The 16,150-nt window shown below is 47.2% G+C and overlaps 1 protein-coding gene across 3 annotated transcripts in view; it reads right to left on the bottom strand.

The window, feature by feature from the left end:
* Window positions 1–16,150, bottom strand: part of GRIN2B (glutamate ionotropic receptor NMDA type subunit 2B) — a 511,560-nt gene that overhangs the window by 56,246 nt on the left and 439,164 nt on the right. The gene's annotated exons all lie outside the window — the stretch shown is intronic.

The raw sequence follows: 16,150 nt of genomic DNA, 5'->3' as shown, positions 1-16,150 counted from the left end.
AAATTGGTTTATTTTTGGCTTTTGAAATGCAATTTTTAATAGGCAGCCTCCAACCTATGAACACATTGTCCTCAATAGTTCATTTATAAGTCAGCTGTTCGGAAACAGAAATACATTTCCCCAGAGAAAGAAGACTGTAAATGCTTAGCTCATTAAGGGCAATTTAATCCATAAGAGAGCAGAACTTTAGTGTTAATATTATTAGCTTCTGTTCTGGGAACACTCATTCACTTAACACCCTTCTGTGATGTACCAGGCACTAGCCCAGGAGCTGAACAGAGTTATTTTATTGAGAGCATGTCTGTTGCCTCAAGGAGCTTACAGCGTGATGAAGGAAATGGTCATCTGATCAGCGGTTCTAGTGGAGGGTGACAGAGGTGGTTTCTGACTGTGGTCAGAGGACAGGGGCAGGATATCTGGGGTGGGGGAAGGGTAGGAAATGGTGATGAAGCCCTGGAGGAAGGGGAAGGGGTTTCCCTTGCTTGGGGTCAGGGCTGGCCCTCACACTTCCCTTTCTGTGATCAGACTCCACTTTCTAAGCCCTGTTGCTTTTCTAAGCTCCCTTCCAGGCATCCCAAAGTCCCTATTTTCCTGTATGATCCATGTCTGTAAGACCAAAAGTCCATTTTTTTTTCAGTCCAAAGGATTTAGGTATCAAAGGGGAGATGATCTAAAAAACAAGTGCCATTCTTATATGTGGAATCTAAAAAGAAATGATACAAATGAACTTACTTATAAAACAGAAGAAATAGACTCAGACTTTGAGAAGGAGCTTATGGTTGCTGGGGAGAGGAGATGCTAGTTAGGGAGTTTGGGATGGACATGTACACATTATACACACATGTACACTCTGCTATATTTAAGATGGATAACCAATAAGCACCTATTGTATAGCACAGAGCTGTTGTTGTTCAGTCATTCGGTCCTGTCCAACTCTTTGCGACCCCATGGACTGCAGCACACCAGGCTTCCCTGTCCTTCACTATCTCCTGGAGTTTGCTCAAACTCATGTCCATTGAGTTGGTGATGCCATCCAACCATCTCATTCTGTGTCACTTCTTCTCCTCCTGTCTTCACTCTTTCCCAGCATCAGGGTCTTTTAATGTTTTGTGGCAGCCCAGATGGGAGGGGCGGAGAAGGCAATGGCACCCCACTCCAGTACTCTTGCCTGGAAAATTCCATGGACGGAGGAGCCTGGTAGGCTGCAGTCCATGGGGTCGAGAAGAGTCGGACACGACTGAGCTACTTCACTTTCACTTTTCACTTTCATGCATTGGAGAAGGAAGTGGCAACCCACTCCAGTGTTCTTGCCTGGAGAATCCCAGGGACAGAGGAGCCTGGTAGGAGGCCATGTATGGGGTCGCACAGAGTTGGACACGACTGAAGCGACTTAGCAGCAGCAGCAGCAGCAGATGGGAGGGGAATTTGGGGGAGAATGGATACATGCATATGTATGACTGAGTCCCTTCACTGTTCACCTGAAACTATCACAACACTGTTAGTTAATCGACTCTACCATACAAAATAAAAAACTTAAAAAAAATTGTCACTAACTTGTGATTAAACTATTACTCAATGTCCCTAAGATCTCTTCATTTGAAGAAGCAGATAGTTTAAATTTTTTTAGTCCTCTATATAAATGTTTAAACTAGAAAGCACATGAAAATGTTCCAAACATCAGGGGTCACACAGATTTCTCAGCCCTGCCTGAGGACTGCCCCGGGCACCCCTGTCTTTCAAGGACTCTTTATTTACCCCTGAACCACGCGTCCTTCAGATGCTGCACGAGTGCCTGCTGCTCTTTTTATGTGCACGTGCTTCCAGTGGGGGAGGGGGACTGGTAGTGGAACGGTGCCTTGTCTGGGTTATCTGTAACCCGGAGGGACTCATCCAGGGTGTAGAGATATGTGTGATTTCATGACCCTTCAAACCAAAGAACTGAGGGCACTTCATGAAGACTATTCAGGAGGGGTTGGAAAACTGCCCCGAATCCTGACAACCCTCCTCCCCTGCAAATCCTAGCCCTGTTCCTGTCACCGGGACCAACCACACCATCAGGCAGAGATGCCCCCACTGCTGTGAGCTGTGTCAGGCCCAGGTCGCCTACAGCAGGGAGAACCAGGGTGGCAATTACATAATTCTGTTAAAAGCCTCTTTCCAATGACAGGATTGAGAGGAGAGATTGTAATCCTAACTCAAGACGAGGCTCTGAAGTGCTGGGGCAAGGTGACAGGGTGAGTGGACAAGAGAGAAGTCAACCCTCCCCACTGCAATGACTGGGAAGACTCCTGCTCTGCATACAGGGGCTCCTGAATGAACTATATTGGCCTTTTGCAAATAAATCAATCTCACAATCTGAGATCTCATGTGCATGCTAAATTGCTTCAGTCGTGTCCAACTCTGTGTGACCCCTATGGACTGTAGCTCACCAGGATCCTCTGTCCATGGGATACTCCAGGCAAGATAACTGGAGTGGGTTGCCATGCCCTCCTCCAGGGGATCTTCCCAACTCAGGGATTGAACCTGAGTCTCCTGTGGCTCCTGCATTGCAGGTAGATTCTTAACCCCTGAGCCACCTGGAAAGCCCCTGTGAGATCTTACTGTTCACTGATTTCTTCATGTGTGTGTGTTGATCCTTCTGTGCTCTTTACATGGTGGCCATGCTTGCTCTTGACTTCCAATATTCTTTTAAATCAATCATTTATATATTTGGTTGCGTTGGGTCGCAGTTGCTGCACCCAGGATCCTCGTTATGTCACGTGGGATCTTTTGTTGCAGCACATGGACCCTCTAGTTGTGGCTTGCAGACTCTGGAGCGTGTGGGCTCAGTAATTGCAGGGCCCAGGCTCAGCTGCTCCTCGGCATGTGGGAACTTAGTTCCCCAACCAGGGATCAAACCCATGTCCCCTGCATTGACAGGTGGATTCCACTGGACCACCAGGGAAGTCCCTCCAGGTATTCTGAATATGGATACATTTATGGTTACACCTGATCCCCAGGTATCTCGTGGACTGGTAGGATGCCCAGGTATCTCGTGGACTGGTAGCTATGATCGTCAGACCACTGGGGTATTTAAAGGATCAATCTCTTCTGCCTACACTGTTTGGACTCCAAATCAGCCCTAATCTTGACAGATCTAGCAGTGACTTCCCACATCAGGACCCAATTCACACCAAGATAGCAGGTGCTTGGGGAGCTGGTGTCAATTCTGACTCCATCCCCGCCTGAACCTCCTCAGCTTCCTCTGTCGGCATCAGAGGATCACAATGTCCATGCCGGCAGCCTGGAATCACAACCTGGAATCACTGCCATGCTGAAAGCTGCTCTGCTTTTCAGCATCTGAACATCAGTTTGCATAATGAAGTGGGTGAGAGAGCCCTGGTTGGCAAAGAGAAAGGAATTTGGCTGTAATTGGCCACAGTTAACTTGATGTGCTTTTATAAGGAGAAATGTGTCTGATCCCTGGGTTGGGAAGATCCCCTGGAGGAGGGCATGACAACCCACTCCAGTATTCTTGCCTGGAGAGCCCCGTGGACAGAGGAGCCTGTCAGGCTACAGTCTATGGGGCTGCAAAGAGTCAGACACAACTGAAGAGACTAACACCTTCACACTATAAGAAGAAAAGCGAAAAAGCAGAAATGGCTCAGCACTCCCTGTCAAGCCTGCATTGGCACCCTCGGGTGTGTGTGCGTGTTTGCAGTGATGGGTGAGTTTGCCCCAGAAAGGCACATAAGAGGATAACCTCGGATATTCAAGTGCATTTCCCGCCCCTCCGGGGGCACTGCTCCCTAGTGGCACCTCTGCCTGGGAGGTCCGCGGCTGCAGTGTCCTTCCTAATGCAATGCTGTTTGCCATCTTCATCAATTTGGACTTGAGGCCACTAGGAGACATCATTAGACATCACGGCCTTCTTTCTTCAGTACCAGGATGACATGCAGCTCAACAGCTCTTTTGTACTCAGTCCAGAAAAGGCTGAGCTCCAGCTGTCTCAGGGTCTGCTGGCAATCAGTTCTTGCAAGAAATGGAACTGTCTTGTCCAAAACTCAGAGCCCACTACTGTGCTAGTGATGAGCTGGGAGACGGGTGAGCAAGTTTGAAGGAATTAAGCATCCAGCTAGCACCTTTACTATCGAGGTGGTTTCTAGACTTAAGCTGTTCAGGGTCTCTTGGCCACAAGCACTTCAGAAGCAGTAAGTGAACACTGTTCTTGCTTTAGTTCCCTCCTAAGAAGACGATTGAATGGGGAGAAGGGTGCACATCTCACCTCTCCAATTCTTTCCTCTTTCTTGAGAGTAGGATCTTTTCCTTTCTAGCTGGATTAAGTAAGTATGTATATTAGTTACTTTGTAGAAGGGAGAAAACATGGTGTCTGACAACATTCATTCATCCAGTTACCATTAAGTAACTGGCTCTTAAATATGCGAGGGGCTATGAGTTCAGAAAGGCTTCCCAGGTGGCATTAGTGGTAAAAAAACCCTCCTGCTGATGCAGAGGACTTAAGAGACACAGATTCGATCCCTGGATTTGGAAGATCCCTGGAGGGAAGAGGGCATGGCAACTTACTCCAATATTCTTGCCTAGAGAAACCCATGGACAAAGGAGCCTGGCAGGCTACAGTCCACAGGGTCACAAAGAGCTGGACATGACTGAAGTGACTAGGCACACATGCACACACATGAGTTCAGAAACAAAGACAACAGAGCCCTTGGCTATTCCCAGATTCCAGTGAACAGAAGACTCTCCTAGGGTCCTGTGCATCCACAGGTGGGTAGAGGGTCTACCCACTCCTAAAGGGTTGGTGAGGGTCCTTAATCATCTCCTTAAGAATCTGAGAAGCCAGGCCAAAGAGGGTCCCATGACGGGGGCTTGACAGGATTCTGCCACCCCAGGGCCATGCCTCTAAGAGTGTGTCCCTTGTCCCCATGTCCATACAGAGAGTACATGGGGTGGGTGCGGGCTCTGGTGTCAGTTCTGCCTGGATCAAATCCAACCCCCTCACCTGGTTGTGTGTAACTTCAGGGCATTTACCTATCCTTGAAACGACCCTCCTTGTCTGTAGAAAGACACTGGTAGTATCTATCGCACAGGGTGGGCATGAGGCTGCAAGGAGCCACAGATAATGATGAGTCCAACAGCTGGCATGTAGTACATGCTCACTGAATAGTTCAATCACTGTTCAGTAACAAGGGTTAGGACGGCACGTGCGGCTGCAAGAACCCTAGACCCTGGCAGGGGGCCGAGTGAGGTCAGCTCTTCTGGGACCTGACCCTGAGCTGTTCTGCCCTGTTCTCTGCGGGGCTTGGGTGGAAGGCAGAGGGAAAGAGGAGCCAGGGATGGGTGGGACCCCCTCGTGGTGCTGTCCTGACCCAGCACTGTGCAAGATAGAGTCTTCTCCTGATCAGGCAGGTTCACGGAGTTCCCAAGGGCTTCTCAGTGAGTGCTCGGTCTCAGTTCCCTGAAGGCAGTCACTTGTCTACATCAGTCCCTTCAGGTCCTCCATGGGCGGCCCACCCCTCCTGCATATCTCTGGTTCGGAGGCTGCCTCATCCTGAGCGGGAAGCCCATGGGGAGGTATCTTTAACATCACTTCCCTCCATTCCTGCCCAGACTGGCCCCTCCTGCCCTTGTGGCCATGGACCTGGGGAAGGTAGACATGAGCATCTGGACCACCCCCTGGACCACCAGCCAAGACCCGTCACCTGGGTCTTCTCAAGTTTGGGTGAAATGCCAGTCTCTCCCCCATTCTAACTGCAGGGAGTGAATCTCAAGCTCTCCTAAGGATCCCCCAAAGCCTGTATGTCTGAGGGGTAGAAGGAAAGAGGAGACATAGTCCTCCAGTAACTTCCTCCCCAGAGTAACTTTCTCTCACAACCCTTTTCATACATCCAGTTTCCTGGCTGCATCCTGGCAGGTGCTGCTCAGGTGGGACCTTCTTCCACCTGGACTTTAATTTCCAGTTGGATGGAAAAGGTTCCCTGAGTGACTTTGATATGAACACCCTGATCTACCCACCCCTTCCCGTGTTCACACCACAGACAGGCCTTCACAGACAGACTAACCCTGTAATGTTTACAGAGAGGACATTGAGACTCCAATTTTCCTCTGACTCTGCCCCCTGAAAGTCTGAGCTGCCATACCTTGGGGACCCTCCACATGGGCAGCTCTGAGGATCACACTGGCCCGGAGCCACTGCCCTTGATGCTCTGAATCAGAGCCATCCAGCTAGAGCTGGATTAAAACACCAGAGGAAATGTCTGAGGTCTGGTCACAGAAGAGTCAGATAGGACTTAGTGACTAAACAACAATCGGAGCCTGTAGAGCGTGGCTGGTCTCTCTGTGGCTCTCTGTGACGGGCCCAGAATGGAAAACTTGACACTGAACTGTAAACTGAATCATGGGTCCCCAAGTTTTTTGGCACCAGGGACCGATTTCATGGAAGACAATTCCCACAGACAAGGGGAGGTAGGGGATGGTTTCAGAATATTTCAAGCTCATTGCATTTGTTGTGCACTTTAGTTCTATTAGGGCTTCCCGGGTGGCTCAGACGGTAAAGAATTTGTCTGCAAGGAGGGAGACCTGGGTTCAATCCCTGGGTCAGGAAGATCCCCTGGAGAAGGGAATGGCTACCCACTTCAGTATTCTTGCCCAGAGAGTCCCATGGACAGAGGAGCCTGGTGGGCTACAGTCCACGGGGCTGCAAAGAGTCGGGCATGACTGAGCTACTTTCACTTCGTTCTATTATGATCACATCAGCCCCATCTCAGATCATCAGGCTTTAGATCCCGGGGGCTGGGGACCCTTGAACTAAATGGGTGGTCTTCCCCAGCTTCAGGCACTCTAAGGCCTGCCCTCAACGCCTCCTCCCTGACCCTACCCCGAGCACATGCCCAGCTATGCAGAAAGCTTCCCAAAATACAATACAAGAGACTACACATGGCCCACTGAGGCCCTTGTCTATTCTCTTGCCATCATTATAGAAACGGGGAGAGGAACACTGGAAGAGCCAAAAGGCCGAAACACCCACAAAAGCCCAGAGCCAGTCCAGGCCACAGTTTTCACTGTGAATACAATTCTGACACCTCTAAAACTTGATTTATTTTAGGCTTGATGCCTTTGGCCACATATAAATTTTCATGGCTGCGTTAATTTGTCTCGAAGGACTTGAACTTAGTAATTCTTAATAAGTCCTCAACCCACAAGCCAAGATTTCGTCAGCTTGTGAAAGCTGAGCTCCCTCGTACTGAAACACTTATTTCTAATGTTTGCTTTTAACCAGACAGAAAAGGATGTTGAAGTACTCCCTTATTCTTCTTGGATGTCAATGAACTTCAGAGTGAAGACACTGCTTTCAGCTGTCAGCTAAATGCAACAGCTCCCTTCTGTTGGAACCAGAAATTGGACCAAAAGTAAATTCCAACTTCTCTGGGAGTCCCCAGGGTCACTTGCTCTTCCCAACCTGGAAGACAAGGCCTGACTGAAAGAGGCCCCATATGGAAGCCACAGGGCTTTCCTGGTGGCTCAGTGGTAAAGAATCCACCTGCCAATGCAGGACATGCAGGTTCTATCCCCGGGTAGGGAAGATCCCCTGGAGAAGGAAATGGCAACCCAGTCCAATGTTATTGCCTGGGAAATCCCATGGACAGAGGAGCCTGGTGGCCTAGAGTCCATGCGGTCGCAAAGAGTCAGACACGACTAGCGACTAAACAGTAGCAACACTGGAAGCCACGCAGATAAATTGAAGGATCCGACCAGTTCAGAGAAGCACTGTTTCCTCCCACTCCCAGGGCACTCAAGACTTGAGTGCTACATGCAGTGGAATGTGCTTGGATTTCTGCTAATAAAAGTGTTTGTTGTTTATTGCTGGCTTCTCTTTCGGGCCCAGCCCAATTCAATGCAGCTGGGGAAATTGTGGATTCATCCTCGTGCTAATCTGTGTAGTAGCAATTTAAAAACAGCTATGGCTCCAGGAAGGTGTCTAACTCTCCTATATCTTGCACAGGACCACTTTTCTAAAAAGAGTTATACAGAGCAGATCTAGTTTACAACTGGGTTCAGGTGCTTTTTTTTTTATTTCCTTTTTCCTTCCTTCATTCCATTTTGTTTCCTTTAACAAAATGAGGATTCCACTGATAGCAGAATGAGACAACTCTTTTCTCTTTTTTCTAGGTAAAGACAACTTTCTTAAGTTCTGTGAGCATGGGAAACTTACATTCCTTATGCAGGTCTGTTAAATGTCACATTCCTAATTAGCCAGTTATTTGATGCTTCAAACTCAGTTGGTGGAGAAGACCCTTGAGAATCCCTTGGACAGCAAGGAAATCAAACCAGTCAAGCATAAAGGAAAGCAACCCTCAATATTCATTGGAAGGAAGGACTGATGCTAAAGCTGAAGCTCCAACACTGTGGCCACCAGATGCGAAGAGCCAACCCATTGGAAAAGACCCTGATGCTGGGAAAGATTGAGGGCAAGGGGAGACAGGGGCACAGAGGATGAGATGGTTGGATGGCATCACTCACTCAATGGACATAAGTTTGAGCAAACTCTGGGAGATAGTGAAGGACAGGGAAGTCTGGCATGCTGCAGTTCATGGGGTCGCAAAGAGTCAGACATGACTTAGCAACTGAACAACAACAATTTTGGAGGATAGAGATACACATATATATGTGCACACATATGCACACACGTACATACATATGAGTGTGCCTTCCTATGTAACAAGGAAGATACTTTCATCAACATGGAGACGACACCTGTTTGCCTTTGATGAGAAAAATAGCACCTGTGCCTGATGACCAGCTAGCACCCCTTTCAACTCTGTAATTTGAGCAGCACACCGAAACCCAGAATATTAAGAGGGCTGCATGAATAATATTTTCCCCAGAAGAGTTGTGAAAATGATACACCTTGCCAAAAACATGTCCACAGTCCCCTCTGACAATGACCTTCCTGCTCAGAGCCTGCGAGTGGAGCGCACACACAGCTCACACGCTACATCTGGGGATAAACTATCAGTAATCAGGCTCAAGGACACAGCAAACATGAGCGCACAGCAATACATGGGGCTTTTTATTGTCTCCTTAAAATGAAGCTACAGGAGAAGACTCCCTCTGGGTGTAAGCCATATCTTTGCAAATCTTCAGGGTGATGTAGATCTGTTCTTCCTAGCAAAGAGATTAGTGGGAAGAGGAACTGGATTCTGGGGTAAGAAATACCTGCTTTGGAAGGACAGGGTTGGGTGGATGACCAGAGAAGCTGAGTAGGAGAAGCAGTGGGATTTAAGCAGGGCAGGGAAGGCCCTGGAAGTGCGGGTTACGGGAGGGTACTGAGACTCAGTGTTCACTTCCTGGGGCTCCCGTAATGAATCCCTGGTGGCTTCAAACAACACAAATTTATTCTCACACGTTCCAGAGGCCAGGAGTCCAAAATCAATGGTAGGGCTTCACTCCCCTCGGAGGCCCTAGGGGAGAGTCCATGCCCGTGTATTCCAACTTCCTGCGGTTCCCAGTGTTTCTGTGGCTGCCACACTCTCTGCTTCTTACTCCTCCTGGCCTTCTCTTCTGTGTCAGCTTTCTCCCTCTGCCCTTCTCTTGTAAGGACACTTGCTTTGGATTTAGCAGCAATCCACGGTGTTTGTAACTTGAGATCCTCAACTTAATTACAACTGCAGAGAGATTTTTTCCAAACAAGGTCACCACTCACAGGTCCCAGGCATTAGAATGTGGACGTAGCTTTTAGGGGACCACTGTTCAATCCCAAGAAACTCTGACAGTATGGTAAGTCCCCTACATACAAACTTACAAGTTGTGAACTTTTAAAGATGCGAACCAGCAAAGAACCAGAACCTGTGCCTTCAACATCAGGTGTGAACGAAACTGCAGCTTGCCCTCCGTCTCCTATGGCTGACGATCCTTCAGCTCCACCATCTCCCACCTCCTCTCCTTCCTCTAGTCAGTAACTCTTGCTGCCTGTTCACTCAATGCCTGTACTGGATACCTGTTAGCCCCTGTACGCTGTAGTAGTTGTTCTACTGTACTATTATATTTTTCAAGGTACTGTACAATAACATTAAAAATGTTTTCTTGTTTTGGTGTGTGTTTGTTTGTTTATGTATTATTTGTGTGAAAACTATTATAAACCCAGTACGGTGGCTTCCCTGGTGGCTCAGTGGTAAAGAATCACTCGCCAATGCAGGAGATGCAGATTTGATCCCTGGGTCAGGAAGATCCTCTGGAGTACGAAATGGCAACTCACTCCAGCATTCTTGCCTGGAGAACTGCATGGACAGCGGAGCCTGGAGGAGCCTGGAGGACTGCAGACCATGGGGTCGCAAAGAGCTGGACACGACTGAGCACACACACACGCACTGTATAGCTGATTGTGTTAGCTGGGTACCTAGGCTAACTTTGTTGGACTTACAAACAAATTGGACTTATGCATGTCCTCTTGTGGAATGGGACTTGTTCATATGTAGGGAGATTACTGTATAGCAGAGGTGGGAGGTGAGGAACTCTACATGGGGAAGTCACAGAAGGTCAGGAAGCAGTTGGTCATTCAAGGAGAAGAGGGCAGAGTGAAGCCTGACACTGTGAAGGGGACACAAAAAGGAGAGAAAGGGGACTCTGGGTCCCCTTGGGAGCCCCACAGTCAACACCAGGACATCTGTATCCCAGGACTGGGAGGGTGACCATTGCTAAGCTCCACTGGATGCCTCAGTCAACACAGCCAGTCAAATCAAGAATGAAATTGAGAATCAAGAGTTCAAGACAGCCACCTGGGGACCATAAGCAGTCCCATTCTCAAATAATCCTAGAGACGTGGTGAGAGCCAACCCTGAGTAACAGAGTGGGGGCTGCTGAAGCCCCAGGGCTTGGTTTTGGATCCATCTGGATGGAGGCCACCCTGGCAGGAATGAGGGGGTGTGGTACTGGGGGCGGTGGTCCACATTTAGTGTAGATTGGTTCAGTTAGTTAATCAGGAGGCAAAGGGGCTGGTGTCCCTCCCCCAAGCCATGCGTGTCCTGTACCCAGTACAACCCCAGGGTCTGGGGAGTTTTCTTCTGTCATTTCCTCCAGAACTCTCCTTTTTTCAAAAAATTTATTTGTCTGTTTGTGTCGAGTCTTAGCTGTGGCATGTGGGATCTTCATTATGTTCTGTGGGATCTTTCTTTGTAGCACACAGACTCTCTAGCTGTGGCTCACGGGCTCCAGAGTACACGGCTAAGTAGTTGCTGTGCCCAGGTTTAGTTGCCCTGTGGCATGTGGGATCTTCATTCCCCCACCAGGGATCAAACCCATGTCCCCTGCATTGCAAGGCAGATTCCTAATCACTGGACCATCAGGAAAGTCCCCTTGGACTGTCCCCAGTCCCCCTGGAACTGCTCGAGACCAGTTCCAACAAAAGGACCAGAGATTTGACATCTCTGGGGGATGCCACACAATAAATCATTCCCTTATTTTGCCCAGCTACCTGAAGGCCAGGCCCAGGTCCTCATTTCTAGGTCCCCAGCTAGTAGTTCATGCCTGCTGTGTGCCTTGGTGAGCTATTTTTAGCTCAGTATTCCAGGACCTAACCAAGATGGCCTGGGCCAGGACCAGCGTGTGACAGATCAGGCTTGAGATCAGCTGTCTCCCACTGGCTCCCAGCCTGAAGTTAATAGGGCGAGAAAGTCCCATTTGTACAGGGGAAAGCAAGGCCCATTTCCTGACTCATGATCAAATGCCCCCCAAGCATCACACATCAGTGTAGCTGTGGTGTAAATGCACTCCTCACCAGGCTGGGTTTCTTCCAGGATGCACACTGACACATTCGTTTGCACTCTGATTTAAAAAGTCATACAGTGTCTATCTGCCAGAAGGATATGAGGCAGTTTCCAGATGCTTGTGGAACTTCTCGGTAACTCAGAAGAGTCATTGTCTAGAAAAGCCATGGAGTCCTCAGTTTTAAGAAGGCTGTCCTGATGGCACTTTCAATGCTGCAAGTGAAGATGCCTGCCCTCATTAATTAGAGAAACACCTCTTGACATTTCAAGTAAATAAAGTTCCAGTAGTTCCCCAAGGAAAAGAACCAACAAAATATAACGCGGGCATATGTCACTCACATGAGAATGAGTGAGGTGGGATGCAGCCAGGTACCCTTAGGAGCCCATGGCCTGACAGCAGCCTCTAGTGACCTTGGCAGCCTCTGCACCCCCAGCAGGCTTCCTTCAGCCCCTGACTTCTTTCCCTGCTCCCATCCGTCTCCCACCTTCCAACCATGGCTTAAAGCTCCTGGTCACAGAAGGCCCAGGCTAAAGTCAATCTTGTGGGCAGTAAGCCTGCTCAAACCCAGAAAATACCACCCTCCATTCAAAGTCATGCCTCTGAAAAACTTATGGATTAAAAGGCAAATGCTAAAACACTATCTAATTATTTGGGGTGAGTTAATCAGTTAGCTAGCTACTCTTTAGTAGAGGGGAAGGATCTCACTTGTTAAGCATCAGAAAGGTAGATGGGAAGGTTAGAAAGAAAGGATTAGCTGGAAAGAGCACTGGGATGTAGACATGGTGACACGCTGTTTAGGGGCTATTAGCCAGCCAGGAACATCAGAAGGGCAGATGACTTAACCTCTGCAAGCTTCAATTTTCTCATCTACAAATGAAGATATTAAAAGCACCATTACATAAGATAATCTATGTAATGTATTTGGCATTATGCCTGGTTCCTGAGAGCTGAAAAATGTTCACAGAGATATCATTGTTGAAGTTATATTAATAATAATGATAACTGTTACTATTATTATCAGTAGAAGTAGTTGTAGCAGTCACAGCAGTGGTAGTGTATGGTGACCTGAGAAGGGATAGATTAAGTGGAACCCAAACTGAAAGTCATTAAATGAGAAGATGGGAGATTAAATGAAGAAGTGGGTGCAGGATGTTAATACCAATCTTAGCTGTGCATAATGTTGTCTAGGGAGACATCTTGGCAAAGTGCTTTTTAGAGGCCAACACATAGGAACTCAAACCTTGGCTCTGAACTCAAACCTTGATAATGTAGGACTTTACAGAATCACTAAACTTCCTGGAGCCTCAGTGTTCTTATCTGTAAAATGGGAATAATCACACCTCATGGAAATCATTTGTGTAACACAGACGCAACATACTTAATGTATCCAACACCCAGAGACTATGTCTCCTGTTTGTCTGGCCAAGCTCTTTCCCCTCCACATGGTGGTTGGCAGACTGCGAAATGAGAAACCCATCTGGAGAGCTGAGAATATGAGAATGAGCATTGTGGCTCTTTGTTAAGAGAAGAAAGATGTCATCAGCCCCCTTACAGCCTCCTCCCACTGGGGGAGCTGAAGGAATGTACAGTAGGGCTGCTAAATGTTAGAACTTGCAACCATTTTTAGTTATAGATGCAGCGGAGTCATTCCGAATTCACTGATGTAATGTGCTGTTGCAAGATGGAAGGCATCCAGTAAAAAGGAACCCCAAAATAGGATGCCATGGAAATTTAACTCTGAACATTCTGACTTTGAACCTTGACTTAAATAAGACCCAGGAACATTTTCCTGACATAAAATTGAAGTTAATTTCTTAAAATATATAGATTTAATGATGGCAAATACCTTCCCATCATCACTCCACAATATTTACGATTTGGTCTGATTTACATAGAAGATATGTCATCTTTGAGAGTCAAAACAAGTTTAGAAACGCTTCTCCACTTCAAACGTTACCTTCCCTGATGAAAATTTAATTACATTGAAAAAAGAATCCTCAAAATCACCTCATTTCTTTGCAAAGCAAAATGTTATGGCTTTGATGGCTTTATTACTTTTTTTTCTAAATTCACAGCATATACTTCCTCTCACACAAAGTCATTCCCAAGACTTAGCTTTTAGTTTTGAAGGAAAACTATTAAGAATTTTGACGTTTTAAGTGTACTTTCGGCAAACTCTGATTTATAATACTGCTCCTGACACTGATATGCAGTCGTATGTTATTAGTTACTTGAATGTTTTCTATAATTATGTAAATGATGTTGACACTTTCTGGTAGGATGCTTACCATTTACTATTTTGTCATTTGCAGAGTTCTGAAATGGATCAGATCACCATGTTCAAGCTGAGCAGCTGTTAAAGGGCTCTTTTCTCTTGCTGTTTTCTTTGCCTGTCATGCTCAGTCCATTGCTCTGTGCAAGAGACTATTCAATAGTCACTTCTCTCCTTCTCTTCCCACAGACTTTTTATAAAAATGATAACCAAGTTATGGTCACTGACCTTGTGGAGCACATGGTCAAATAGGGGGAGAGGGATTTCCTTGGTGTCCAGTGGTTAAGAATCTGCCTTCCAATGCAAGGGATGTGGGTATGGTCCCTGATCGGGAACTAAGATTCCACATGCCCCAGGGCAACTAAGCTTCTGTCCTGAAACTACTGAGCCCATATGCCACAACTAATACTCAGTGCAGCCAAAAATAAATATTAAAAAATAGAGGGAGATACAGGTACAGGTCAGGTACAGGTCTGTAGATTACAATGCAGGAGACAAGGGTTATAACAAAGGTACAAATGATTGCCAGAACAGAGAAGACAATGACTAACTTCCCAGATGAGAAAGCTTTACAAATAAAGTGATCTCGAATTTGTCTTGCCATTTCAGTAGGAGTGTGGTGAGTGCAGAAGTGAGGAGAGCAACCCAGGCAGGTGCAGAGGCATGTGGTTGGGAAGGAGAAGGAGGCAAGGATGCCTGGAACATAGGGTATAAGAGTCTACACACGATGAGATGGAATTGATGGCACACACTGGGGATCATTAGTAAAAGCTCTGAAAGCCACATCTGAAAAAAGTCACCTTTACTCTGTAAACAATGGAGCCACAGAGCTCTTCAAGCAAAGGTGGGATCCATCTTTTCAGAACATAACCAACATGGCGTAGAGGACAGACAGGGGCAGAACCTCTCTGTTCAAGTGGTGTGGCCCAGAACGGTATGTTCTTTCAAAGCCGCAGAAGGGAAAACAATCTCCCTCCATCTCAATTATGCTTAGCTCAAGTAGCAAATCGTTCGGTTGTTGCCGGATGGCCCTTGAGAGGATGGAAAACATAAATACAGTGTCCTAATGAATTCTCGGAGGCATCGGAAGAAAACAATGTGATAAAAGTGGTGGCTCCCCCACCGAATGGCCCAGAGTGCCCTGACCTCAAGCACGTTGTGTACTGCAAAGGGACATGGTTCCACCGCCCTCTGCATGGGGACAGGACCGGCCACACCTCTGCCACTCCCTGATGTGAGGACACGGTCCCCTGTACCTCTGCCAGACCCACATGTGGGGATGAGCCCTGCCATGCCTCTGTCACATTTGTATTTGAGAAGGGGCATGGCTTCCCTGGTGGCTCAGAGGGTAAAGAATCTGCCTGCAATGCAGGAGACCAGGGTTCAATTGCTGGGTTGGGAAGATCCCTTGGAGGAGGAAATGGCAACCCACTCCAGTATTTTTGCCTGGAGAATCCCCATGGAAGGAGGAGTGTGGCAGGCTACAGTCACAAAGAGTTGGACACGACTGAGTGACTAACACATACACACATACGGCCCCCTGCAGCTAGGCCAGGTCCAGGTATGGAATCCTGTGGGATCAGCTCTTCTCAGCCCCATGACTGCCCAGGTTACAGAAATGGGCACAAAAAGCAGTTGTATAAGGGAGTGAGGGGAGAGGTCTAGCTCAGATTTTCTGCGGAGATCATGATGGTGAAGGAAGGATATTGACAAAGGAGCAAGGTGAGAAAGGCTTAAAATGAATGAAGTAAAAGATGGATGAATATCTGAATAAATGCATAAAAAATCAGGAGTTAGAATAAAGAAGTAAAAAAAATAAAGCTTAAAAGTAAAGGAGAAGGAAATACAAGAGAGGGAATAGGTTAAAAAGTAAGGAAGAAAAATAAAGTGAAAAGGAAGACACACCAGAGAAAGAGCTGACATAAAGAGGAAAACATCGTGAGTGATCCTTTTGTGTGTATACAAATATATATATATATATTCATTTCCTCAAAAAGCATGTTATCTTCTTCATGCTTCTGAATATTCTGATGAGTAGTGATGAATAGATGGGGAAACCGTAACTAGAGCCCCCAAAGAGACCATCTTCTCCTTTCCCCTCTTCCAAAACCATTTGCT

This window comes from Bos javanicus, chromosome 5 (genome assembly GCF_032452875.1).
Source record: "Bos javanicus breed banteng chromosome 5, ARS-OSU_banteng_1.0, whole genome shotgun sequence".
In the NCBI taxonomy this organism is placed as follows: Eukaryota; Metazoa; Chordata; class Mammalia; order Artiodactyla; family Bovidae; genus Bos; species Bos javanicus.
The sequence above is the reverse complement of the archived record's forward strand: the minus strand, read 5'-3'. Positions and strand labels throughout refer to the sequence as shown.